Source organism: Vidua macroura, chromosome 22, assembly GCF_024509145.1.
Source record: "Vidua macroura isolate BioBank_ID:100142 chromosome 22, ASM2450914v1, whole genome shotgun sequence".
Lineage (NCBI taxonomy): Eukaryota > Metazoa > Chordata > Aves > Passeriformes > Viduidae > Vidua > Vidua macroura.
Window position 1 is genome coordinate 6617284 of NC_071592.1, and position 24698 is coordinate 6641981.

Sequence of the window (24698 nt, forward strand, 5' to 3'; positions counted from 1 at the left end):
GTGTAACATGCAGAGATCCTAAAGAAAGGAGCCAAAGATGTGCCCATGAATCAGAGCTTTATCCTGCCAGTCCCCAGTTGGATTTGGGGCAGTTTGCCTTGGTAATTGCCCAGCTCTGCAGCACAGGCTGCACCAACAGTGCCCCATTGGAATCAAACAGGTCCTTTGGGCCTCAGATTTTCTCTGGTTTTCCACCCTCTTAGACAACAAACAAGCCATTAATGTCTGGAAGCACAGCCTGGATTCCCACTCCCAGTGCACAGCTCAGATCCCTGCTGGGGATGCCCAGTGCCACATTCAGTCCCAAGTTCCATGCCCACCACCACCTCCCGTGCCAGAGGAGACACTCTGGGTTCACAGCTCTGAAAATAAGATCCCAGTGTGCCTTTTCCTGATGGAAAACTCCCAATAAAGAGCAAGCACAGACTTTACTTTTGACCCTTTTGGCTCTCCACTGGGACAAGGACGTTTGCAGAGGATCTTTGGGCTCATTTGTGGATCTGTATCTTCATTAACAGGAATCTTCTCTGCCTTGAATAACCCCTGGTTTCTTCTGCTGGCGAGTCATAGACTCATGGAATGGATTGGGGTGGAAAGGACCTTAAATCCCATTCAGTGCCACCCCTGCCATGGGCAGGGACACCTTCCACTGTCCCAGGTGGTTCCAAGCCCATCCAGGGATGGGGCATTGACAGATTCTCCGGCAGCCTGACCCATAACTCCAAAGTTTTACCCATCTGTCCCTATGTGCAGGGTCTCTGCCCAAACCCAACCCCCTGGGCACATACCCAGAGTGCCAGCCTGTGGAAAGCTGCACGTTTTCCCCAGGTTTGCCCTGGATATTCCCAGGCACAGCTGGCAGCTCCAGCTGGATGCCTCACAGCAGGATATGGAAATTTTGGCTCGGGCTGAGAGCGGGCGAGAAGGGGAGCCCAGCTCACAGGAAGGGTGATGGAAGGAGCCATGGACCAGCATCCTGGCTGCCACTCCTGCTCCAAGGGCTTGTCCCAGATGATGCCTCAGGTTCAGTTTTTATATTTTTCAGACTCTGTGCTGCTTTAGTGTGTGGCTCTGAGCTTCATTAGGGGATGGTGAGCCCTCTGCACAGAGCAGGGAGACAAAACAATTCCTCCTCCAGCTGGGCACCAAGGACAAATGATCCAAATCTCAGCCCAAGAGCACAAACAGCGTGGGCTGGAGAGAGAAAAACAAGCAGGATGGGAGTGCATGGGCTAAAGCTGGAATGGGACAATGAACTCCAAGGTGCAAATGGAGCAGAACTGATCAAAGTGAGAGATCCCGTGAGCGTTTGTGCATTTTGGGACCATTTTGGTTCATCTTGGGTGCAGCCCTGGCTGGGCTCTTGTGCTGTCCAAGGTGCATCCATGGAGGCCTCCTAATAAATCCCTACTTTATTCTTTAGCTCTGTCCAGTCTCTGTTCTAAGGCAGCCTTCACAAGGCATCACCGATGGAGCCGCCCCAGCACTCACCAGGCAGTGATAACACAGTGATAACACAGCATTAGCTTCCTCCCAGTCCCTTGGGATCTCCCCAGAGTGACTTTCCTCCCTTTTTCCACTTGGATCTGTCGTGTCAGGTGGGCACTGGGGATGGTGGTGCCCATGGATGGCAAGGAATGGATTTCCCAGGGGGAAATGCCATCCTCGGCCAGCCTTTCCCAGCCCTGCAGGGATTTCCCCCCACAGCCCCAGCTCCGGGTGATGCTCCTGCTGGCAGGAGGAGCACACCCCGCTGGGGACATTGTCCTTGTCCTTGTCCCTGCTCAGAAGGACTCTGCTGGTACCATCCTGGGCCTTTTAAAGTCAGCAGGAGCCTGGCCTGGGGAAGATTTATGGGGTGAGCTCTGGCAGTGCAGACTGAAGCTGTTTCCAGAAATCACTGAGTGCCATTTCCAGCACACTGAGGGGCTCCAGCACTGCCTCCTTCAGTGCCTGTAGATCTGCCCCTGAGAATTCACCAACCTCAGCTGGGAGTTTTATCCCATTTGCCCCCCCCGGGCACTGCCATGAGCACAGATAAGCCTTGCAAACAGGATGAGGAATTATTCTGTTTCACTCCCATCCTGTGGGCTGAGAGGGACCTCGCCAAGACCCAGCGCAGGCTGGATTCACCTCCTCTCTCAATGAGCTTCATTAGCTCCAGCTTTTCATGGATGCAGCAAATGAGAGAAATAAATACTACAATCAAAGTGCTCAAACCTACGCCTTGCCTATGCCAACACAAACCCTGAATGGGAGGAAGTATTAGGCTAAATTTAGCTCCTCAAGCAAAATCCAAGAGCTTTTATTTTTGCTTTAATTTTTTTCCTCTAGGTTCATACTGTAAAACATCTGCTGAACAGTTTCCTATAACTGTTTTTGGCTTTTAAATCAAAGAAAGAAGAAACAATGTCCCATTTTTGTAGAGAGAAAAGGAGGAGGGGAATAATAGACCTTCCTCTCAAAGGAGGATGACAATGAGGATAGAAATAGAAAGGGGGGAGGTTTGAAACATCTTGAGTCCAGACAAGGAGTGGGTGGGTGGATGACAGGTTCAGGTATCTCTGCTTGCTTTGGCCACTTCCCATTCCAAGAGGGGGCTGGCAGAACTGCTGACAGCCAGAGCGAAAAGCCACGGGCAGGGCTGGACCTGCCTGGGTGAAGGGGGGCTGGGAAGGGGGTGCAGTGGGGCTGGGGATGCACAGGGAGGTCGTGGAGGAGGAAAACCAAAGTTATTTATCAGGAAAAAGGAAGAGGAGTTGTGCTCAGTTGTGCTGGCTTTTCCCCCATCCCGGGAGAAAATTCCCTGCTCCTTCCAGCATCCCATGGTCCAGCTGAGCTCCTCGGGGTGTCCCACAGCTGCAGCCACCTCCACCCACCTGCAGCATCCCCAACACTGGCGTGGGTGGCCCTGAGCTGCCACATCTGTGCTTGGTCCCCTGCCAGTCTCATGCCATCCCCTGCCTGGATAAACCCGCTCTTCCCTGCCCTTCCCTGCCCTTCCCTGCCCTTCCCTGCCCTTCATTGCCCTTCCCTGCCCCTCCCTGCCCTTCCCTGCCCTTCCCTGCCCTTCCCTGCCCTTCATTGCCCTTCCCTACCCCTCCCTGCCCTTCCCTGCCCTTCCCTGCCCTTCATTGCCCTTCCCTGCCCTTCCCTGCCCTTCCCTGCCCTTCACTGCTCCACGGAGACCACAGAGCCCCTGCCCCGGAGGGACAATGCAGCCCACGGGGACATGCAGCCCCTGGAGGGATGTGCAGTCCCCGAAGGGATGTGCAGCTCCCAGTGGGGATGCGCAGCCCCCAGGAGGGATGCGCAGCCCCCGGAGGGATGTGCAGCCCCCAGAGGGGATGTTCAGCCCCCAGGGGGGACACGCAGCCCATGGAAGGACGTGCAGCCCACGCTGTCACACCTCGCGGGCTCCTTGGCAGCGGGGGCTGTGCACAGAGGCCTTTCCTGCCAAGTCACAGGATGCGATGACGGCGCGGCTGGGAAAAGCTTCAAACCAGCCCAAACAATCGGAGATTGTCTGCGGAGAGCGGGCTCTAAAATTGGCTCCTTGGATCAGCACCAGGCTCACCCCGGGGCCTTTGTCAGGAGCGCCGGGCCCGGCAGCGATGACGGAGAAGGAGCTAATCTCGCTTCCCATCTAGGATCGGGCTCGGATTAACCCGGCCGTGCCCGTCCCGCCGGGAGCCGCGGGCATCCCGCGCCCAGACAGCGGCAGGAGCCCTGCAGTGCCTGTAGGAGCCACATGGCTCAGGGGCCAGCAATCCCATCTTATTTGCTGCCCTAAAAAGTTGCTTAGGTGCATCCCTATTCCTGTGAGGGATGGGGGATGGGGGGAAGAGTTGTGCTTTTTAAATGGATTTAGCACCAGTTGGGCTGGATTTGCTCCTTTTAAGTAAATTCCAGTTAGGTGGTAGCAGAGCCCCTCCTGTCCCTTGGGGTTTCTCATCACGTTTCTCATGAGGGGCTCTGTCACAAAGCTGCTGTAGCAGCACTGGGGGCTGGAGCCAGCACGGCAACACATTCCCATTAGCCATGAACCTTTCCCCGCAGCTTCCAGCCTTGGCCCGGCATCTTCCTGACCCCAGCAGCCCCGCAGCACTGCAGAGCTGCTCCCGAGGGTGTGTCAAGCACGGGCAGCGTGTGGCCGACGGCTCTGACAGAGCCCTGCGCTGCCCCGGGCTGGGCACACTGGCTGCTCCCAGCCCCACCCAGCAGCATCCCTCCAGTGTCCCTCCAGTATCCCTCTGCCAGCCCGGCCCGCCCCAGCCTGGCCCAGCCCGGCCCAGCCAGGGAAACCTCGGACAAAAGGAGCTCAGATGAAATCCAGGAGCGGGGAAGTGGCAAGCAAGGGGCTGTGTCAGATCAGCCGGAGCCTCAGGAGGAAATAATCAAAACAAGGCTCTGGCACGTGCTGGGGATGGGATGGGATGGGATGGGATGGGATGGGATGGGATGGGATGGGATGGGATGGGATCGTTCCCTGCCAGCCCTCTCTGGGCACTGCAGACAGGAGCAGCCACTCCGCTGCCCCAGCCCATGAGAAGGTGAGGGAGAGCAGACCAGAAAATGGCATTTTGGTGGAAAAACCTCTCTGTGACTGAACTCCTCAGTCTCCATGGAAGGGGCTTTGCTTTGCCCAGGAGATTCCTTTCAATCCCACTAAATCTGGAGAGAAAAGTGTTTCAGGCACTTCCCAAGCAGCCAGAACCACTTCTCACCATCCTCTCTGGAATACGCCTTCTCCTCCAGGCAAAGGGGGTCTCCAAACCCTAAACACCTCCAAGGCCCCTTTACCACTCCTGGCTCTGCAGCAGGGGAGCTGTAGGGGATGGGGGCAAGTGCCCAGCACTGGGATAAATCTGTGAAACTCATTTCAGCTCCAAAGGGATGTCTGTAGGATGAGAGGGCAGCGGTGGGGGGCAAAATCATTTGTCACACAGCTCGGGGCTGAATGCAGGTGCTGTGGCTCACACGGGGCGGGGGGGGGAGGGGGGGGCAGGGACTCACAGCAATATTGGGAAAATCCACAGGAATTGATGGAGAAACAGGAGAAACATGGAGAAACAGGGCTGGGGGGCAGTGGGGCTCCCCAGGGCACTCACGCCCTGGTGAGGTGTCACACCGAGGGCAGAGGTGCGTCCCTCCTTCCCAGGGAACCTACCCAGGATCCGTGGGAGAACTGCATGGGTTTGGGTCTATGCATGGACACACAAAGCACATCCTTGACTGTTCAGGTGCACCCCAGTGAGCAGGACACCCCAGTGCTGGGGCAGGGGTGGCACGAGGGGTCCCGTGGGTGTCCCCGTGCCCCAGGTGACAGAGAGGCGATGCCAGGAGTGCTGCCTGCAAAGCCGAATTCCCGGGCTGCGTTTACATTCCTGCAGGCTGCCTTTGCCAGAGCGCTGATTGCAGGCAAAGCTTTGCAGCTTGGAAACTTGGACGGCTCCGGCTGTTTTCACTCTCTCCCTCTCTCTCTCCCAGGCTCTTCCATTCATGCTTCCTCTCTCTTTTCCCCAGTGCATTTCTCACTCACGCTCTCATTCATGCTCGCTCGCTCATTCTCATTTTCCTGGCTGTATTTTTAGCTCCCTCGCCGTTCGGAGGATGTGAACATTATCCCTGAGTCATGACTTTGTGAGGAAGCAGCCAGCCAGGGCTCCCATTACAGCCCGGCAGGGCTCTTATCAGCTGCAGCACAGCCTTGCTGGGGAGGGGGCTTTATCTCTCCGCTCCTCTCCCCTTCCTTTCCCTCCAGCTGCTGCAGCTCCGGCCCCTCTGCGAGCCCACGAGCCTCATCCCCCCCGGCCGTGTCGTGATGCAGAGCCCGAGGAGTTAAATCAAGATTGGCAGCCAGGAAATGGGAGTAAAGCGTGGGGGCCAAAGAGCATCATCCACCCTCTGTCCTCTGTCCTCCATCCTCCCCCCTCCATCCTCATCCTCCCTCCTCCACCCCCGGCCCTGGGGTGCTGCCGCCGGGATCGCAGCCAGAGAAAAGGTGTCTGGCAGGCTCTGACTCCGAAAGCTGCCGGGTCATTCCCAGCCCAAGCAAACAGCCATGAGGTAATGGCACCTGTGGGCTGAGCCCCGAGCCTGCTCCGCATTTGCAAACCCAAAATCGCCCCCGAGGATTTCGCTGGCTCGCGATCAGGTGGAAGCAGCGACAAAGCTTGCAGCGGCTCTATTCCCACCCCGGCATGAGCCGTGGAAATAAAAAACATCCCACGTAGAAAGGATTGGAGCCAATCATTCATTCGGGATTCGTTCCCGAATGCCAGCGACACGCTGCGTGTCCTTTGGAGGGAACAAACAGGCGTTCCCTCGGGACAGGAGCAGCCTGGCCGGCACAGGCGGTACCCCTGCCTGCGTCCTGCCCTCGGCAGCCCAGGGGACAGCAGGGATGATTTCCAGGTGCTCCGGGTCGCTGCCGGGGGCAGGGGGAGGCCAGAGGGCAGATTTCGGTGTGTCTGACGCAGCCCCGAGCATCACGACAGGGCTGGGCTGGTCACGGCGCTGGGCGGGAGGCGCAGCTTCACCTTTCAGTGACATCCAGGCTGTTTTCAGCTCACTTCCTCTGCCTTTCCTCTCTAACCTTTCTGTTATCTCCCTGATACTCTCTCCTCCCTTTTCCACCCCTCCGCTTATTTTAGCTGCCTCTTCCTGCCTGCTCGTCTGGCCGCTGCCCTGCCCGGGTCCCCTCCCGTGCCCTGCCCGTGCCAGAGGAGGGCTCACTGCCCTGCCCTCAGCTCCAGGGCAGACGTTGGCCCCATTTTCATCCCCATCCTCCCAAAATGTTGCTTCACCCCCAATCCCTGGGAGCAGAACTTATTGCCCCTTTTCCATGCACACTGCTGGGCACGGGAGTCCCTGCAGCGTTTTCTCTGGCATGGATTTCTCTGTGGTTATCCCTCACCATTTCCCTAAAAAACCCATTTCCACATCCCAGACACCTCTTCCTGCTCGTGCTGGCCGCACTGATGCTCAGCCTCGCGCTGCACTTTCCAAATTAGACAGATCCTTGTGATCTGTTTAATCTCTGATCTGAGCAGATCTCCTGCCCCCAGGAGAGGCTCCCAGTCCTTCCCCCCTGACTGCAGTGATGCTGTGCCAGCAGCCAGCAGCCACACCTCACTGTATTCCACCCTCATGGCCATTTGTCCACCCCAGGAGGACAACAAAAGAAATGCCACTGGAAACTGCCAGGAGAGATGAAAGCTGGCATGGGATCAGGAACCAGCCCAAGAAATTCAAAGAAATAAAATCCACCCAGGGCCACTAAAGAAACAAGCTTTGGGTCAGGAAATCCCAGTGCTGTGCCTCTTGGAGCTCAGAGAGGATCCCGGGGTGGATCAGGCCCTTTTCTCCTGTTTTATCTCTGGTTCCCAGTGGGAGCCGAGAGTGGAGCTGCTGGTTTGGCTTAGCAGAACCATTTCTCCACACCCCTCTGAGCTGGGGGCTCTCTTCCTGGGATAGACACAGAACTCTGGGAAAAAGGGATCTGGGCAGGGAATTTTTCCATCTTGGGCCATGGCAAGACACAAGGCAGTAGAGGGGGTGCTGATGGTGCAGGATGTGTCCCTGTGACACCCTGGGGGTACACGGGGGGTGGGAGGGGGCCTGTGGGAGCTCGGGGACTTGGCTGGTGGTGTTTGTGCAAGAAATGAGCCCTTTGCAGCCCCGAGCCAAAACACTCCCACAGTGGAAGCCGGGGCTTCCTGGGCTGAGCCCCGTTGCTAAATAAAAGACAAAAGAAAGAGTAATTAGGTGCCATTTATTGTTGTTAAGAGGATTTTTGCTGGCAGCCAGCACTCCTCTCCAGGGACACAGCCCCGGCCTCACCCAGAACGGCTGCAATAACACTCACTGTGGATTGGGGTTATTTCCAGTGACCTGATTGACCATTTTCTCCCAGTCCCAGTGGCCACCAACCCTCCCATCCTCCCCATCTCCTCTGGCCATGCTCACACAGAGGCCAGGGGTGCTCTGGGGTGGGGTTGGCAGGAAAGGAGAGGACAAGCCAGCACCACAGCAGGATCTGGCCCATTCCAGGCTAACCTGGAACAGCAAATCCATGGATGCTCCCAGTGTGGCAGCCCTGGGAATCTCAGCTGCCCTGTTTGTATGGGGATGCAGTGCAAGGGAATGTGGAAATGATTTTCCTGCAAGGAGAGGCTGAGGGAATTAGGATTGTTCAGCCTGGAGAAGAAAATACTCCAGGGACACTTTTCAGCCCCTTCTAGGGCCTAAAGGGGCTCCAGGAGAGCTGGAGAGGGAATTTGGACAAGAGTCTGGAGGGACAGGATACAGGGAATGGCTTCCCACTGCCAGAGGGCAGGGATGGATGGGATCTTGGGAAGGAATTGTTCCCTGGAGGGTGGGGAGGCCCTGGCACAGAGAAGCTGTGGCTGCCCCTGGATCCCAAGGCCAGGCTGGATGGGCCTTGGAGCAACATGGGGTAGTGGAAGGGGATGGAATGAGATGGGATTTAAGGTCCCTTCCCACCCAAATCATTCCTGCATTTCATGAAAATACTTGTGGTGCATTTGGCTTTGAGGGCAGTGCAGGGCAAGTCCTGGGGATGTTAAAAGGCTCCTGTGGCCCTGTCATTCACCTGTGCTCTGGCTTCTGTGCATTCCCATTAGAGTTTATTAATTATGATGGCTGTTATCTTCCTGTGTGATGGACACAGCCCTTGGCAGGCCCTGGGACACTGCTGAGAATCAGAAGCAATTTAATAACGAGGAGCCAATGGCGAGGCCCTGCTTTCACTCTGCCTCACTACTCAGGATCCCACTGCTCCTCATCAAGGGCAGAGTTCAGCCAGAGTTGTGTCCCCCAGCTCCATCTGGTGCTTTCACTGTGGTCCTGAAACTGAGAGAGAGGAGGTTCAGATTGGAAATCAGGAGGAAATCAGGAGGAAATCCTTCTCTGTGAGGGTGGGCAGGCCCTGGCACAGGGTGCCCAGGGCAGCTCTGGCTGCCCCTGGATCCCTGGCAGTGCCCAAGGCCAGGCTGGACAGGGCTTGGAGCAGCCTGGGACAGTGGGAGGTGTCTCTGCCATGGCAGGGGTGGCACTGGATGAATTTTAACTCCCTCCTCACCTAAACAATTCTGGAATTCTGTGATCCTGATCAGAAACATGACAAATTTGTGAGGCTCAAGCACTGCCAGAGCAGCTTCCCAAACTGGGGAAGTGGATGCCAAGAGGGAATGCAGCCCTGGGGAAGGAAATAAGAGTGTTTGGGGCTGAGACTTGACTTAAACTTTCTCCAAAATATTTTTGGTTTTCCTTCAATTCTCCCCAGGCACTCCACTTGCCCTCCCTCTGCTCAGAGCAGGCATTCCCTCCCCGCCGTGGGGCAGGTGAGGAGAGGGCAACCACTGCTGGGACACCAGAGTTACCCAGAGCCCTGCAAACCTCCCCGAGGGGAGCGGACATGAGCCCAGCCCGCATCCCCAAAGAGGAAACAACATCCTTTTAGGGACCCCACCTCACGTCAGACCCCGCTGGGGGCGGGGTAACCCCGCATCTCACAAGCAGTGAGCTCAGTTATTGGCAGCACTGCAGCCCAGAGTTTGCTCCCATTTCGACAAATTTTGGGTTTGCGAAGATGCAAAGACCAAGCTTGGCTTGACCATGCTTGGAAGACCAAGCCCCAAACCTTTGTAGCTCCCCATTAAAAGCGCTTCTTCAGTCGAACTCGGGGCGGCAGCGCCTCCTCTGAACGCCGCAGCTCCCGAGACGAGAGAGGCTTTGCTCTGACCAGCAGCTGCCTCCCGAGCAGCTCGGGAAGCACACGGACGCCTCCCGAAGGCGATCCTCGCCCAGCCTTCCCCCTGCTCCGTGAGGCTCCCCGGGGTTGGTCAAGGAGGCTCCGCACTCCTCCGGCGAAAGGAATTTACTGTACCCAAGCCGATCCCGGCTTTGGCAGAAATCCCTGCGCTGCCCTGAGGTTCGTGGACAAAACCTCAGGTGAGGTTTTGTCCGCTCTCTGCTGCGTTGTTTTCTCCCCCTCGCAGCATCTGGAGCAGCTCAGAGCCTTCGGGCTGTTTATCTCCGCAGCAACATCTGTTAGGGCAGCGGATTGACTTTCCGATCGTCGGCAGCTGAGCTGCAGGAGAGGTCAAGAGTCTGGCTCGGAGCACAGCAGTGCCAGGGCAGGCACCTCCAGGGAGCAATGCTGGAGCACCCCAGCTCAGCGAGGGATCACAGAGTCCCAGAAGGGTTCGAGTTGGGAGAGACCTCAAAGCCCATCCCATTCTACTCATCCCTTCACCTTCCACTGTCCCAGGCTGCTCCAAGCTCTGTTCAGCCCGGCCTTGGACACTTCCAGGGATCCAGGCTTGGCCAGGTCCATGCAGGGCATCCACACACAGCAGAATCCGTGGGGACAGCACAGGACAAAGCCCCAGTTCTGCTGCAATTCTCATCCCCAGCACAAGCAGTGGCTCCTTTATGGACTTTGTTATCCTCATTATTCAGCTGGAAACTGGAGCACAAGGAAAGGGAACTGCCCACTGTCACCCACTGCGTGGCAGAGTCCCCTGAGTCCCCTGAGCTCCACAAACCCCTCAGGCTCGGTGCAGGATGCTCCCAGTGCTCCCCCTCCAACGAACACCACACATCGCTGACATTTATTTGGATTGTGTTAAAAGCCCATTTCCCAACTCAAAGAGCAAATTAAATTGCCCCTGGTGTTACAGCAAAGCCCCTCCATTCCTACACCTAAAAATCAGAATTCTTTCTTTCTTTCTTTCTTTCTTTCTTTCTTTCTTTCTTTCTTTCTTTCTTTCTTTCTTTCTTTCTTTCTTTCTTTCTTTCTTTCTTTCTTTCTTTCTCTTCTTTCTTTCTTTCTTTCTTTCTTTCTTTCTTTCTTTCTTTCTTTCTTTCTTTCTTTCTTTCTTTCTTTCTTTCTTTCTTTCTTTCTTTTCTTTCTTTCTTTCTTTCTTCTCTTTCTTTCTTTCTTTCTTTCTCTTTCTTTCTTTCTTTCTTTCTTTCTTTCTTTCTTTCTTTCTTTCTTTCTTTCTTTCTTTCTTTCTTTCTTTCTTTCTTTCTTTCTTTCTTTCTTTCTTTCTTTCTTTCTTTCTTTTCTTTCTTTCTTTCTTTCTTTCTTCTTTCTTTTCTTCTTTCTTTCTTTCTCTCTCTCTCTCTCTCTCTCTCTCTCTTTTTTCTCTCTTTCTCTGTCTCCCTGCCCTGGGGGTAATGCTCTCAGCATTCCGTCAGTGCCACTTCCGAGCTCTCATCCATCAGCACGAGCGCTTGGCTTACAGCGTTATGGTTTTGTTCAAATTAAAGGAAAAAGAGGAGGAAATGTAGAGGCATTTCTCCGCTGATGGAGCTGCTTGTTTGGATGGTTCAGGTGGATCTGAGCTCTTTAAGGCAGTTTTTAAACTGTCGACTTCACTTTAAAGACTTAATCCTACATGAAAAGCCTCGAGCTGCAGCAAAGGCGGGAACGCTCCAGGTCCGTCTCATCACTTGCAGCATTTCCCGGCATCTCTCGTTATTTTTGCTGTATTTTCCTTTTTTTTTCTGGGGCTAAATATATGCACAGGCTTCACATTTTGCTTTTCTCTGAAGTGACACTCGGCTGTGTTCTGGGGCTTGTTACAGCCTGCAGCCAGCAGTGTCCCTGGGAGCCGCCTGCCGCCGTCCGACCGCACTGCAAGGCAGGGCTGGAGCCCGAGCCCCCGGGAAGGGGAGGGCAGGGATGGGGCTGGAGCCCCCCGGATTCCCGGGAAGGGAGGGCAGGGATTGGAGCTGGAGCCCCCCGGATTCCCGGGAAGGGCAGGATGGGGATGGTTGCCCCCCTCTTCCCGGGAAAGGAGGGATGGGGATGGAGCTGGAGCCCCCCGACTTCCCAGGAAGGGCAGGGATGGGGATCGAGCCCCCCTCTCCCCGGGAAGGGAAGGATGGGAATGGAAGTCCCTCGACCTCCCGGGAAGGGCAGGACGGGGATGGAGCCCCACTCTCCCCGGAAGGGAGGGATGGGGCTGGAGCCCCATTCTTCCCGGGAAGGGAGGGATGGGGATGGAGCTCCCCGACCTCCTGGGAAAAGCAGGGATAGGTCTGGAGCTCCCCAACTTCCCGTGATGGCCGGGGATGGGGATGGAGACCCCCTCTCCCCGGGAAGGGGAGGGATGAGCTGGCCCAGCCAAGGGCAGCACAAAGCACCTTCCATCACGAGATCTGGCAGGTGCAGACAGTCTCAGGGCTGAATAAAGGCTCCTTTCTCTACCCTTTTCTCCTCCAGTGAGGCAGAAGTCACAAGTGAGATGTTCTTTTCCTATTAAATCATGTTAAACATGTCCAAGGATTAAATATCCCAAACTCCCAACCTTTGGTCTCTGTGCTTTTGGCTTCACCTGTGCAAGACCTGGAGCACAAAGTCGCTGTTGACAGTTGCTGGATCAAGATTTTCATCTTCATTTTGAGCTCAGTGGATTACCTCCCTCCTGGCTTTCCTGGCTTGTTTTCCACATCCATCTCCTAAGTGCTGGAAAGAGCCAAAAATAAGTTCTCCAAGCTCATCTCCTCTTGGCCACGCTATTGCAGGGCTGGGGAGTTTGCTCCAGCTTCCCCTGCTGCGGTAATTAGCTCAAGTTTAATTATTATGGGATTGCTTGGCATGAGAGGACAGAGGAGAGCCACCTCCAGGTGCTGAAGAGCTGAGAAGGGGAAGGATGGTGGAGAACCTTTGGCAATCTTGGAGTGCCCAGTCTGGGAGTAGGAAGCTGGAACATTTGGAGGTTTTTGGGGGTAGAGTGAACCAAGTGAAGTGCAAAGCAGAGATCATTTCCTGGGAAGTGGCACTGCCTCAGGTGCCAGTGAGGAGAAATCCACAGCACTGGGAGCTTTTGCAGGCAGTTCAGAGGCTTTCCCGCACCCCAGGGCGCTGCTCTGCCAAAGGCACGTGAGGAGCCTCCCACTTTGGCTGCAGATCTGAACTTGCACAGCCCTCGGAGCCAGAGAGGACCATAGATTATCCAGGCTGACTTCCCGTCTAACACAGGCCAGATGAGTCCAGCCCCTCATCCTGCTCTCAGCTCAGCGCTCCTGCCTGCCTCCACATCGCCTCCAAAATGGCATCCGGTCTTGATTTAAAGACTTCAAGAGATGGAGAATCCATCATTTCCCGTGGCAGCTTGTGCCAATGGTTATTTCTAATAAAGGAGGAAGTGATTTAGAGCTGGGCTTACATGTCAGAAGCCTCTCTGGGTAAAGGATGGCTCCCAGGCTGCCTCCCCCTCAAACAAAGCACAGAGCATTCGCAGAAGGATTTGCCCCCAAGTGCTCCTGTTCTCTCCAATGTTGCAGTTGATGACCCTAAGTTGGTCTTTTCTCTACGTGCATCATCTTCTGAAGCCCATTGGGGCTGTGAAAACATTCCCTCAGCACATTCCTTAGAAGTTGGTTGTTTTGCCCAGAAAAAATCCCAGCACGTTTTGCCAATGCACACAAGAAATCTTCCCTGGGAGCCTTCAGCCACCCTGGTCCTTCCAACCCCCACGGGCTGCCAGACCAGTAGAAATTCTGCAGAAAACACCCCCAGAACTCCTCCAATCCCTATTAATCCATGGCTCCTCCAGCCTCTTTCCCATCCTCCTGGAGGAGCAGGGAAGAGCTCGCTGGTCCCAGCCCTGCTGAGCTGCCAGGGACAGACATGGACACCTGGGGCTGCCTCATCCTTTCCAGGTTTTCTGAGCTCACATCCCTCAGCACCGGGGTGGGACAGCCCTGGCCACGGCTCAGCTCACCTGGACAGGACACGGGGGAGCAGGGACAGGGTTTGGGAGAGCTGCTGACCACTGGGACGTGCCTTGGGGGTGGGACGTGTGTCCCCTCCCCGTGCTCCTGCCTTGGACTCATCTTACTCCTGAATTCCCATTGGAGTTGACAGGGAACTCATTCTTGCATGCCAGTGTTTGGCTTCTTTTTTCTGCCTTTGTCAAGGTTGGGATTGAAGCTCTTGAGATGGAATTTCGTGTTCAGGTTTAGATGTTTATTACTTCTTATCTATATACTTATATATCTATAACTCACAAGTCATGAGCTCTACAGCATTCTACTAACAAGCTACAAAATGGCCAATATCTTTTGTTACAAGGTCTTTTAAGGCTAAACTGTCCAATTAAGAAATGAAACCTAAATTATTTTCACTTTTAACCAAATAACCAACCACCCGTGCCCACAACGTGGACTTTTCTGTCCGACTACCCAAACCCATGGAGAAGAAGGTGAAGAAGAGGTGCCCCATATATATTGCTGTATTCTAAAACCCCAAACTCGAAGTTTTCCACCACGTGATATTCACAGAATTCTCAGAGTCACCAGGCTGGAAGAGACCCTAAATATCATCGAGTCCAACCCAGCCCCAACACCTCAACTAAACCCTGGCACCCAGTGCCACATCCAGGCTTGTTTTAAACACATCCAGGGATGGTGACTCCACCACCTCCCCAGGCAGCCATTCCAGAACTTTATCACTCTTTCTGAAAAAACTTCTTCCTAACATCCAACCTGTATTTTCCCTTAGGGCAGTTCAAGGCTGTGTCCTCTGGTTCTGTCAGTGTTGCCTGGAGAAAGAGCCCAACCCCACCTGACCACAACCACACACTTCAAACCAAATTCCACACCCACAATCCCAGTGCTATCAATCAATTTTGGGAGCCTTCTCCACGGCCTCAGGTCAATGCAGTGTTCTCCTGGGGGTCAGAGTGTGTCAGCACAGAAAGTGAAATTCTCAGCAGCCAGGGCTCCAACACTTGGGCAGGCTCAGAGGGCCCTGCTGCCACCCCAGGGCCCTGCTGTGGGCACAACTGGGATCTCTCCCAGCTCCTGTCCTGGTGCCCTCAGGCCACACGGAGTGTGCAGAACCAGATGTTCTCCTGGGTTATTTATATCCCTGGAATATTTGATGTTTCCTGCTTTATTAAAAGTGCTCCAGGTCCCCAAGTCATTTTTCAGAGCAGTGAGGGCCACAGGAGCTCCTGGAGCATCCCAGGATATGTCCCTGCCAGGAGCAGTGCAGAGAGGGAGGGTGGGAGCTGCTAGTGGTGATTTAATGCTCTGCGATGGGAATTTGTGCATCCAGGAGGGCTCTGAGGGAGGGAATTTTGCACACACTGAGCACCTGGGTGAATCCACCTGAAAGTGCAGCTGTGGGAGCTCCCTTGCTCCAAGGGATTAAACAACCCTTCCCCTGCTGGACGAGGATTCCCAGCACTGCAGCTGAGCTTGGCTGAGAGTCCATCTGCAAAAGGAGTTGGAGAAGAGCTGAGCCAAACCCAAAGAGATGTTTCACCCCTATCTGGCACTGGCTAGAGGGGACACAGCTGCCATCAAATCTCAGCTCCCTCAGATCTTCCAAAATCAGATGAGAGAGATCTCCAGGATGAGGGAAAATGTCTCATGTGGTCTCAGCTCCTCGGCTGATTGACACAACCTCCCAGCCCAGCGACCACAGGCAGGGCAAAACATGGCATGAAGGAAGAATGGGGATCAAAATCCATCTGGGAAGTTCGTTGTTTGATAACCACATCCTCTGAAAGGGACAGGGCTGCAGCAGCACTCGGGGGATGGGAGGAGCAGGACTTCCATATCCCCTCTTCCCCTCGAACAAATGCGCCCAATTTCTCTCTTTGCTTACCAGAATTCCATCCCCATTCATCGGGATCCGAAACAACCAGGGATTTTTCTCCAAGCAGCAGCCTCAGCAGAAATGTTGTTTTCCCAGGCTGCCACAAGATGCCAGCATTTCAGAAAGTTCCTGAGCCGGGAGCCGGCCGGGGGGAGCGGCAGACCGCGGCGTGGGCTGAGCCCCTCTGCCCCTCCAGCTCCCCCCGGGATGTCACCGAATCCCTCTGTCCCCTCACGGACACGGGGCGAGCATGGGCAAGGTGGAGGAAAGCGTCTTCATGGGAGGTGAGGGAAGAACCTGCGTTGGAGGTGGAGGAAAAGCATTTTTGTGGGAGGTGAGGAAAGCACTTCTGTGGGAGATGGAAGAAAGCCTCTCCATGGGAGGTGAGGGAAGCATCTATGGGAGATTCAGGAAAACATCTCCATGGAATGTGAGGGACATGAGGGAAGCATCTTCCCGGGGAGATGGACGAAAGCACCTTCTTGAGGGATGGAGGAAAATATCTTCCTGGGAAACGGAGGAGAGTATCTTCCTGCGGGGTGGAGGAAAGCCCGTTCCTGGGAGTGGAAGCTGTGGCTGTCTGCGCTGCAGGCAGAGCAGGCTCAGCAGCTCTGCAGCTCCCTGGTGGTGCCCAGCCCGGACTCCCCTGCTATGGAGCACAGCCCGGGATTTAAGGATGCAGGGAAGGGCACCCTGAGCCTGGAAGGGCCACAGACCCTCCGGCTGGGCTGAGGCTGCTCAGAGGAAACCTCCTCCTCCTCCTCCTGAACTGTGCACATGCTTCTCTGAATCCTTCCTCAGCATCCCCAAGCACTTGCAGCAGCAGTTTTCCCTCTCACTTCCCCAAACAGAGAGAGCCAAACAAAGCAGTTCCCCATTTTCTCCTATCAGTTATCCCTGGCAGCCCTAGGGAGCTCCCAGCTCTCTTTCAGTTCTGTTTCTGTCCCACCTGCTCCACCCTCAGCCCTCCAGCAGGTTCCAGCAGGAGGAGAACGACTCTGTGGGCCCAGCTCTCCTTCAGGAGTCACTGCCCTGGGGCACAGAACTCCTGGATGTCCCTAAACCTGAGGGTGCCACTGAGAAGGAGCAGCCTAAGGGGCTTTTCCAACTCAGATGAGCTTTTTTCCTCCTGTAGAAAGACATGGAAGAAATACAGCTCCTCCCTCCCACTGATAACCTGCTGACCCCCACCTTGTTTGCCAGCAGCCCCCTGCAAGCCTTGGGTAATTCCCCTAATCGTGCAAACATCCCAAATCCCACGTGGGCCCTCCCAGTCCATCCCCTCTGCAGGGGATGAAGGACAGGGGGTGCAGGAGCTGCCCAGGGCACCTGAAACCCTTGGGGCTCCTCTGTGACTCATCAGCACATCCACAGTGGCAGTGGGCTGCAGGACACCCCTTGGCACCTCTCAAAAGCTCTCCAACAAGATGCAGCAGTCCCCATCCCCTTTTCTGTCCATTCCCCCAGAGATGGGGAGATGGGAGAATCAACACTCATGTTTCTATAAATATTTGTTTCTATAAATAAATTTATTCCTTTCCCTTTTTTCTTGCTTCACGGATCTCCCTTCCCACCCAGAGGGATAAGGCAGATAATTGGAAATTATGGATAATGTACTAAAAATCCAAATCCCTGTTTGTTTTGAGGGTAGCCAGCTGGTTTGGAGCTTTATTACCCAGACCACAACAAGGGAGGACAACTTTCCTTGGGAATTTGTCTTTGCAATCACAAAATTCCTCACCTCACTGCAGCAAATCGGGATTGATGTCAGAAAAGAACTGAGTTTTCACAGCCCAGAGCCCAGGCCAAGGACTTTTTGTACCTTGCTATGATTTTTACACTTCCCAATCTTCCAGCACTCTGCTTCCCATGGCTCCACAGAGGTGTTGGATAAATTTCCTGTTTCGCTCCTGCAGCAGCGAGTCACAGCTTTATCAGGGAATATTTAGGGAGGCAGACACTGCTTCCAGACAATGCTGTCTCCATAAAAGAGAGCTGTGAAATGGGGCTGTGCAATAATTCCTTTCCTGCTCACCACAGGCTGGCAGGTCAAACACTCAGCTGGAGCTGACAGCGTGGGCTGGCCTGTGACACACAGGGATGCTCAGAAATGGATCTCTTTTTTCCACACACACTCACATAAAATGGACTTCTCTGCTCCAGAGCAGAAAATCAAATGTTTTACCGTATGCTCCTAATTGATTTTTGTTAGAGAGCAACTTATCTCTTTCTTTAAGCAACCACAAATTATTGATTTGTAGTTTCCTGATAATATTTCCATTCTGCAGTTGAGGCTGTGCAGTCTTTGCACTCAGAAAATAAAGGAGTATTTCATCATCACTTTCCTCAGGGAAAACTTCCTGCCAGAGCTTTGGTACGTGGCAAGTTGGAAAGACTTTTCCCAGGTCACTGAGCAAACCTCAGTCCTAATCAGCCTCACTGATCACTCTGCACCACACCCCACATCCAGCCCGCCTAGCACTGGGAATCCTGAAGGCTGCCCAGTTTAACTGGGACCTGCTGCCAGCCCCCCCAAGCCACAGGGCAGCAGCAAGCAAAGGCACCAAAACCTCTGCATTGTGCAGATGTGGCAGGGACATCCCTGCTCCTTCCCCTGCTGCTGTGTCACCGACGCAGCACAGACCAGCCTGCAGAGCAAACATGCTGTGGCCAGATGTGCGGGACATCTGCTCAGACCAACAAAGCAAAAACAACACCAAAAAATAACTGAAAGGAAAGGGAAAGGAGGAGCATCCACGGATCCTGCAGGGTGCAGGGTCTGGCTGACGTGGTGGCGTCCCCAGGAAGGGCTATGGCACAGTGACAGCTCAGCCTGGAGTGACATCCCTGCTCCCAGGAAGAGCACTCAGCCCTGAGCAGGCCATGGAACCCGGGGGGATTGGGGCACTCCAAAGGAGGTGTCCCACTCCACAGGGATCTGCATCCCTCCTGCTGCCCCCAAGCCTCAGACAGACACTGATCCATCTGCACATGACATCACAGGGTCTGGACTTACAGTGTCCCTGCAGGCTGATCCCAAAGTGCAGACAGGACCCGTGCTCCAGGAAAATGGCATCTGGGAGCCAACAGGGAGCAGGGCATGGCAGGGCCTTGGTGGCTCCTGCCCAAACCTCGGCCAGGATCACCCAGGATATGAAAAGCAGGAGTGTCCAGCCAAGCCCTGGGTCCTGCTGGGATGATCCTGGACACTCTGAGCACAGGACAAAACCATGGGGTGTCCCCAGGTCTGCCTGGAAACACTGCCCCAAAAGCAACACCCCCATTCCAGAGGCAGGAGGGCACAGCCCCAGAAAGGGAAACGCGCTGGGTTACACCAGTGCTGGGGAATCCCCCTTGGGGACATCCTGAGCTGGTGTCCTCCCCTGTGGGGACATCCTGAGCTGGTGTCCTCCCACATGGGGACATCCTGAGCTGGTGTCCTCCCCCCTGGGGACACCCTGAGCTGGTGTCCTCCCACATGGGGACATCCTGAACTGGTGTCCTCCCCTGCAGGGAGAGCCTGATCCAGTTTTCTCCCCCATGGGGACACCCTGAGCTGATGCCCTCCCCGGGGTGACCCCAGCCCTACTGAAATGAGGCTGTTCTCAGCCTCACCCCCAGCCCACCTCCTGCACTGGTTCATTGATTTAAGCTCAGCCCTGGAGCTCTCCAGGTGTAAATCCATGGGAGATCTCCCATCTTTTCCCCTGTCTGACTCCACCAATCAGTGACAGGTGCCAGGACACCAAACCCCAACCCTGCCCCTGCCCTGTGTGCTCACGGCACCCCTGGCCACCTCAGGGGCCTGATTCTGCTTCCAGTTTTCACACCAGGGCCTGTGGCTGGTTAAGGAAATCTCAGCAACCACAGCTGGCAGGTTGGGATTGGGTCACAGACTCATGGAGTCATTCATGCTGAAAAAGTCTGGATGGAGGGTCTGGATCCCCTTGCAGGATGCTCACACCCCAGTGGAGTGTGGGCTCTGCTCCTCTGAGCCCCATGTGTGGGGCTGGGGGCAGGGAAGGGATGTTTTGTCTTGCTGGGGCTGAGCTCTGCTGCAGCTGGGATTTGAACCCAGCCCTGTGACCCTGCTCAGAGCAGCTGCCCCAGGAACAGGACCCCCCTCCCTGGCCCAGAGCTGGGGACAGCAGGACACTGTCACCTCCCAGCCACCACAGTGGTGGGTTTGACTCTGTAAATGTCTCTCTAGCAATACATTTCATGTCTGAAGTCAGGAGCAATGAATCACTTGGCAGAGGTGGAGCTCTGCTTTGGTGACAGGCTCTGCTGTCCAGCAGCTCTCCTGGAGATACCAGGGTGCCACAGCTGAGACAGCCACAATGCCCAGAGTGCCACCATAGAATATCAGAAAGCTTCAACCCAGACAGAGTAACACCACACCACTTCAGAAGGCCTCAAGCATCTGCCCTTCTTGTTCTTTAGCCCAGCCTTTTACACCCCTCATGTTCATGCCTCACACCTGTGTGCCCTCTGTTCCCTGTGTGGTGGCTCAGCACACCTGGGCACTCCATGGCTCATTGCTGTCAGTGCTGCTCACCTGCTTCTCACAGCTGCACCCACTGGGGATGAGGCTGGGCCACAGCCCCACTCCCAACCACCACAAACTGTGCCTACAATGCCCCTTTTTTTCCTTTTAAATAAACACTATGTCTCCTATTCCTCTACACCAGGGCCTGGTGCTGCAAAGGACAATCCCTGATCTGGGCAGTGTCCCAGCAGCTGGAGCCTGCAGGAGCCACGTGCTGCACAGGTGACCCCAAGGGGCAATGGACAGGTGACAGCAGAGCTGCTTCCAGCTTAAACACACAGGTGCTCCCCACGGAGCCTTCCCCCAGCCCCTCTGGAGCCTGCCCTGCTCGTTCCTCCACAGCAATTTGAAAAGGCCCAGCAGAAATGCAGAGACTTCTCTGTACCAGCAAACCTGATTTCCTTGGCCAGAAGTCTCCTCTGTGCATCGCTGAATCCCACTGGAGTGAGGGGTTAGGTAAAATAAATGAGGAAAACCGGAGTTATGATGCTCAGAGAGCAGAAGCTGGCTTCTTTGCACAAAGAACATGTCTTTCTGCGGGTGCTGCTGTCCTGTCTCTGCCTGATGTGCTTCACATCCCCCTCCTTGTATGCCAGCACTGCTCACCTCCAGCAGGGCCACCTGATGCTGCCCAGCCACGTGGAAGCTGTCACCATGTGCACCTTTCCTTGGCAGTTTGGGGATGCAGTGAGCAATGTCCAGCAGCTGGAAAGCTCCTGTGACACTGCCACGAGTGAGAGCAGGAGTCTGACTAAGGCAGGGGTCAGCCTCAGCTCCCAGCCTCACTGAGGATATTTCCCAGGATTTCCACTCATCACCACAAGCAGAATCCTGCTCAGAGTGACTGTGAATTTCTGTAAAAATGAAGAGAAACCTGATTATAGAGGAACTGGCTGTGCCCCTGTGCAGGGACAGGAACATCTCTGGAGCTGGGACCATCCACAGCAGGGGATCTGAGTTTTATAAATGGGTGGGTATGGGGATAAATCACACAGACTCCATTTTCTTCATGGTGGAAAAAGCCCGTTCTTTATTCACATGACTCCTTTTTATACAGTTGTACGGACCTCGTGTGGGACTCCAATGGGTTGGTAGTTTTTTGCCAATTACTTTATTGGTCAGTAAGGAGTTGTTATTCTGTATTGATTGGTGACTCCAGCCCCCAGGGTAAACGTGCAGGGACATTTGTTTGTGAGAGATAGTTTTCAGTTTCCTATCTCATGGTGTAAAAACAGTTTATATAGTGCCAGTTGTTTTTTTGCCCAGGAATAGATTGTTGTGTTAATGAACTGCTCACACCAGGACTGTTTTCACATGGGAATTTGCAAAATGCTAGCTTTGACAAGGCCAGCCACTGATTCTGGGAGAGCAGGCTGGATTTCATGAAGCTTTTCTTTATGATTTTCCTCCCTTACTGCAACAGGTGGGGAAACCTGAGAAGAGCTGTGATCCCAGGTATGCTGGGAAATCTAGGGTTTTATGTTTGAGGTAGCCCAGGAGTGGAGGGTACACACTTTTTCCTGCTGTTTCAGAGGTGCAGCAACGGAGGCCAGCTCAGCTGGAAGCTGTGCCCGTTTTCCTGGTGCAGATGGGCAGTGAGGCCATCCAGGCTCTGGAATGATCCCTTCCAAAGGGGCCAGCACCACAGCACGGGGCACAGGGTGTCACAGAGTGTCTGGAGCCCCTTGACAGACACACAGACACATCCAGGGCAGGCAGGTCACTGCCCAGGGCTGTGCCCATGGCAGGGCTGGCACCTGCTCCTGCCTCAGCCTGTGCCAAGCCTCCCACAGCAGGAAAGGTCTGGCTGTGACTTCCACAGCAGGAAAAGCTCCAGGAATAATTCACCCTCCCCCAGGGCTTGGGAGGTGCTGTGTGCCCAGAGAAGGGGTAAGGAGCTGTTGGGAATGGAGAGCTCCTTTCTCAGAGGTTCAGGAGACACCCAGAGCACCCTGGAAGCTTCCATGAACACCACAGCAAACCCCCAGGGGATCTGGGTTCATTTCAGGACCAAACCTGGAGGGGAAGGAAAGAGAGAGGTGTGGGGTGGGAGATGATGGTTTCCCTTACAGACCCATCAGCCTGGGGCAATCCCTGTGGTGCTGCCAGGAGAAATCTCCTCTGATGGACACAAATCTCCACCCTGGGCAACACCAGGGCTGAATTCCAGAATTCCCAGGCAGACGGAGCCTGGGCAGGGTGCCCACACTGCCCTGCCCTGCCCGAGGCTCACCCAGGCAATCATCCACAAAGATTTACCTTTGGTAACTCTTTGCATTTATGGCAGCAGTGGCACATCTCGGTGTCTACAGCAGAAATGTCACCAGCCCTGAGCTTCCAGACCCAAACCCAGGGTTCCCCATGCCTCACACCTGGGTGAGTTCTGGTCCCAGGAACAGGCCAGGGAACAGCCATGGGCCAAGCACCCCAGGACAGGCCACTCCAGCAAGCAGGGTGAGAAATGCACTTTCTGATTCATCAGTGATTTTGAAGCTTTGACTATTCCAGATTAAAAAAAAAAATTAATAAAGAAGAAGAAGAAAGGGGGGGGGGAGGAATAATGAAAATATCTGTCTTCTTTTTTATTTCTAATTATTTTATTTTATTTTTATTTATTTTTTAATCATGAAATATTTATTTTTGACAGACTCAAACCACCTAAATCCTGAGCTGTTGTGCTGTTTGACATAGAATTAAGGGCTTTTTTTAAGCAAATGGTTCTCAGGGTGAAAATAAAAAAGCATTTGACAGCTACCAAACCAGGAGACCTGAAGTTTGAAAACACTGGGAAGGAAGTCTGAAACTGAGAGACATTTGTGAGGCATTTCAGAGCTGCAGGGAAGCTGAGCTGGGCTCCTGACAGTGGAACCTGGAGCAATCTCCCTGCTCATCAATCTGATTTAACTCCCTTTCCACCTCCTAGACCAACTCCAACCACACTCCAAAGTATGGATGTCCCAGTCATGATTAAACTTCTACAGATTTTATAAAAATCAGCAGCTGGGTGGAGGGGAGAGCCAGGCAGGGCCCTGATGTGACACCTTCGGCTTGGCTCAGCAGGGCCAGCCCAGCCCTGGGTGGTGGGAGAGGACACGGTGGGAGGAAGGGGATGAGCAGGGGACCAGGAACAGGATCCCACAGGGAAACAGGCTGGTTTCATTCTGCTGTCCACAGGACATCTGTAACCAATTCAAACAGCAATGGCCATGAAATGCTGTCCATCCTTCTCCAGGACACTCCTGGTACCTTTCCTGGTACCTGGGTGGGCAAGGGCCAGGGCAGGGCTGCAGCCTCCCCTCTTTGATCCCGAGTCCAGGCTGGCCCCCTCCTGGGGCTCTGCTCTCACTGACGTTCTGCTCATCTGTTTCTGTTTATTTGTCCTCGATTGTGTCTTTGTCTTAGCCAGGAACTTGGAAAGCTCCTTGGAAAGCTGGCTCGGGCTGCCTTTGCCATCTGGCTGCTGCTCATGGCTGAGAATTCCAGTAGCAAACCAAACCCAAACATTGGGAAATGGGCCTGAGGAGAGCTCGTTTTTAGGAGGAGGACAATGGGATGGGAAGTGGGAGAGAGCCTGTCTGGTCCCAGCCTGGAGAGGAGCTCTCCCCAGAGCTCCTCAGACACCTGGGAACTCCCGATGGTTTTGTGTCTCCAAGGTCCCAATGAACAGGGTGGAGAAATTGAGGCACAGGGCCACTCCTTATGTCTGTGGCAGAGCTGAATGTCCTGACCCCAGGAAGAGTCTGGGAGCCCAGGCAAGGGAAGGTGGCTCTGAGGTCACCTCTCCCCCCACTTTGGGTGCTGACTCTGCTGGGGACAGTGGCTGCTCCTCCTGGAGGGATCACTGGGAATGGGCCAGTGACAAATGGGCTCTGGCTGAAATGAAGCGATGTTATCGTGGCCTCTGTTCCTCCCCCTGGGGGGACCACGAAGGGCCCTGGCTGCCTGGGCCAGCTCCCATTTCCCTGGGTGGTCACGGGTGGCCGGGCACCGTGAATCAAAGTGTCGGAGTGGAGCAGGAAATGCCGGGATGGGAACGGGAGCTGAAACCACTCTGCCACGGAGGCTCCGGCCAGGGAAACCTGCCCAGACCTCATCTGCCTTCACCCAGGCACTCAGGGTGGTATTTGAGCAGCTCCCCAGCCCTTCAGAATCCAGCCTTGGCATTTTTGAGGCCATTTTTTGATGGCTCAGCCATAAAAGCTGGGAGTTTGCAGCTGCCCTCTGTTCTCATTGCCCTCCTCCTTCAGTGGCACTGTGGGAACATGAGCAGCTGAAGGATTTTCCTGGGGGAGGCCAGAGATGGTGTGGGGAGATGATGGAGCAGAGAATCCTCATGGATTGAGCTGCTCCTCCCTCCCAAAAAATCCCCATGTGGGGCTCCAAGCACTCCCTGTGTGAGACCTGCACTGCTTTCCCTGGGAAAGCACAGGGAGGGATGCTCTGCTGCTCACTCTGTCCTTCCCCAGCTCTGCCCTCAGCATGCCCAGCAGCACCCAGCTGTGG